The sequence below is a fragment of the Miscanthus floridulus genome, chromosome 18 (assembly GCF_019320115.1).
Source record: "Miscanthus floridulus cultivar M001 chromosome 18, ASM1932011v1, whole genome shotgun sequence".
In the NCBI taxonomy this organism is placed as follows: Eukaryota; Viridiplantae; Streptophyta; class Magnoliopsida; order Poales; family Poaceae; genus Miscanthus; species Miscanthus floridulus.
In genome coordinates, this window is record NC_089597.1 from 111,150,569 (window position 1) to 111,154,345 (window position 3,777).

The 3,777-nt window shown below is 47.1% G+C and overlaps 1 pseudogene; it reads right to left on the reverse strand.

Moving 5' to 3' along the window:
• Positions 1–1,986: 1,986 nt before the first annotated feature.
• Positions 1,987–2,901, reverse strand: LOC136522855 (uncharacterized; annotated as a pseudogene).
• Positions 2,902–3,777: the final 876 nt, after the last annotated feature.

Genomic DNA, 3,777 nt, shown 5'->3' on the forward strand with positions numbered 1-3,777 from the left:
TAGATATGGGGCGCAACTTAGATTGTTGCCGAAATAATTTATTACTTACTCCCTTCGTTCTAAATTATAAGTCGCTTTGAATTTTTTTTACATCTATTTTGTTATGTATCTAGATATAATAATAAGTCTAAATATATAGCAAAATGGATGAACCAAAAAAATCAAAGCGATTTATAATTTGGAACGGAAGGAGTAAATGATTAATTTGCTTTGGTAGTGCGTGCGTAAATGAAAAGGGTACGCATGTTAATTTCACTTTGTGCCAACTCGATCGATCTCATGTCCATCCAAATGTTTTCATCATTTATACTTTCCAGAGTACGGTGATATAAATATATATTACGGGTTCATCTATCTATGTTAGTAATGCCTTTATTAAAATATATGTAATATCAAGACCTAGGAACTAATTAAATTAACATCATTAGATCAATTATGAGTTAAATTTTCACAATACTAATTTTCATCGTTAGATGTTAATTTTTTTCTACATATTTAATCGAATTTAATGTAGTTTCACTTAGGACAATCCTATAACTAGCTATATTTGAGGACAAAAAACAGTATGGTATATCTGGTTGAATTTAAACCTAAACACCTTTTTAAGACATCACTTATTTCCCAGAAGAACAACACTTGTTAAAGGGAGTAGTAATATAGTTCTTTCTTCGTTTTGGTTGAAGTAAAATTCACCAAATGGAAAGTAATCCAATTTGATTTGTGTCCTGAACTTTTTGTGTGTATACGCAAGTGTTTAAAACCGGAGGGAGTAGTCAGAAAACCTCATGAGAGTGACAAGCCACCATGTTTACTATTCCAGGCTTGATTAAGTAAGAAATGCAAGGATTGCAAGCTCGACTTTAAAGAGGCTTATAAAATAAGCATGGTATTTGATTTAAATTGCACGTATACTCCTTTCAAAAAACAATTTATAAGGAAACAAATTGCTACAGCTATCCTATAAAAAGGCAAAATATTGCTTTCTCAGAATTATCTAGCCAGATTCTCCAGCTAGGGCCAGCAGGCTTTTCCAGGATCAGGCAGAGGCAGCAGCAGGTCTAGTATACACACTCGTACAGTTACTTGATTGATCCCTGCTGCGCTTTGTTCTTTGTCCATTGAGGCGCAGAGGGAACTTTAAATATTCAGGAAATTGTACGTGAACTTTAAATATTCAGGAAATTCTGTTCTTACTTGATTGATCCTCGACCTCAATGGAGCGGCCTGTGCCCTGTGCCTGCAACTGCAAGCCTGCTCAGATCTGAGTAGTGCCGTGCCTCCTGCTCAACTGCCTTTTTCTCCAGATCTGTTGTGCCCTCTGAATTCGTTCAGCTCTTGCATGCATGCAGTCACCCATCTCTGGTTAGGTTGGTACCATCCAAAAGGACTGCAGCAAGCGGACACGATTTGGAAGCTCTCGTCGTCAGGAGTCAGCAGGACCCTCTTCGATCAGTTTTTCTTCCCAAGCAGAGAAAAAAAGGGACAGAGATTTATGCTAACCACGCTTAATTAACGCCAGCTCCAAGATTCAGTTACCAGAAATTAACTGGAATTTGCAAAGGAATTAAAACAGAAAATGTATGCAGACGACACGCCAGATCACACATGCATGAGAAAATTTATTTACGCCGGCCGTTTGGCAACGGCAGACGGCCAGAGCAATAATATCCATTTGCAGTTGCAGGCAGCGAATTTGATGCAGTGAATTCCCAGGAATTATGGTCTTTATACCCTCGACGCGCAAAGACAAGCATGCGCAGCCAACAATGTGGTATTTACAATTCGATTATTCAGAATTTCAAATTCAGACTCGATTCATCTGAGAAGCGCACTCACTGCACACACACTCACTCGGTAACCTCTGCTGAAATGTTGGCGCGTGGCGATTGTACTGGCCGGCCAGCCGGCCTTCGTGTCTTCTGTCCTGTCAGGAAGCTTGAATTTGTCCTCCATCGATCGCACTTGCAGGCTTGCAGCAAATGGCCAATGGCGCGCCGCCGCATGGATCAGTACTGGTGGATGAAGAAGAAGATCGAAAGCATGGCGCGTGGTGGCATGGCATGCATCCTGTCGTGTCCGATGACTCCGTCGGACGAGCCGGCGGCGTGGCTCTTCATCAGCCCACGACGTGCAGGCGGATCTTCTTGGCGGCCCTGGGCGGCGGCGACCTGTCCGCGGGGCCGCGCGGCACGAACACGGTGGAGAGGTCGTGCGGCACGGGGAAGAAGGCGCGCTGCAGGCCCGGGCGGGCGCAGCACCGCTTCCTCTTGTTGTCGGGCAGCGGCGGCGCCGGCCTCGCCGGCTTCCGCGGCGCCGGAGGGCACACCGTGGCCGGCCGCAGCAGGCACGGCGACGACGTCGGCGTCACGCAGGCGGCGAGGGCGGCGGCGGCGGGGGCGGCGTCGATGTCCAGGCCGCCGCCGCCCGCCTAGACCCAGGCGCGGCAGCAGGGAGCTCTTCGCCGTCGGCGTGACGCAGCCAGTGTCGGCGGCGTCCGGGCCGTCGGCGTCGTCGCCCGCCGGCCGAGCCGCCGTCGTCGCTGCGGCGCCCGCCGCGGTCTGGATCGGCCGGAGCACCGCCAATTCAGAGAGGTCGAGCTCGACGCCCATCGATCGGATGGATAGTCTAGCACTGATATGGAGAGGCTGAGACGCCTGCAAGGAACTAGCTAGCTAGCTAGCGCCAAGAACTTGCTAGGTCAAGAAAGATCTGCAGTGCAGGGTCGTCGTCGTGTGAATTGTGATGAACAGAAGAGCAGCTAGCTCGCAAGCAGTGTGCTCTTTTGTAGCGGCGGTCAAAGGAGGAGGAGGAGGCCGGCAGGCGTGATGGCGAGGAGATGGAGGTGATGATGGTGGCAATGGGGAGAGAGATGAGCAAGCTAAAGGAGAGTGAGAAGGCAACCGAATTATATGCAGGCAGGTAGCCGCAAAACAAAAGCCTGCCTGCATGTTAAATAGTCATTAGAGAGAGAGAGAGAGAGAGAGAGAGAGAGAGGGCAAGGGTGGTGCAAATGATTGTGGGGGGAATGAGAGAGAGGTAGCGGTGAAACTTTTATTTGGATCGAGTAGATCGCACTTTCTTCCATCTCTCTCACTCACTCACTGTGCACCAGAAAAATATATGGTGTTTAATTAATACGGACGAGATGCCATGGATCAGCGGCGCCAGAGCATGCAGAGGCAGCAACAGGTGGCAGATGGGACGCCGGCGGCCGGGCCGGAGCGCCGGAGTTCAATTTTACTGCACCACCGCCGCCGATCTGTGCCGCACTATGCTGGTAACTGATCGAGCCACAAAGAAGCCTACAAGAATGTTCCTAACTATATGCCTGCTCCGCTGCTCGTATGTTACTATACTACTAGTACTACACATCGCACTATCACAGTGAAGGGTGTCAATGCATGCATGCTGCTGTAGTACTTTTGCTCAGCTGTGCATAGGCAGTGCTAATCCATACTACGCCACACTGTGTACAGGGTACACTGGTCATAATCAGTGCTAGCTTCCAAGGGGTTAGATGGTTCTAATCAATTCTGCCTCTCTGGCTGGGTGGTGGTGTGTGCATTATGTTTCTCCATCTACTAACTGCTCCTCCTTTTAATTTGTTTTTGTCACTACATTGTCATTAATATATATATATATATATATATATATATATATATATATATATATATATATATATATATATATAGGGAGAGGCTATTCAGTAGCCGGCTACAAAATAAGTTATTCTTTATTCTGTAGTCACCTCCATTTACTATAATTTTATATACTAAT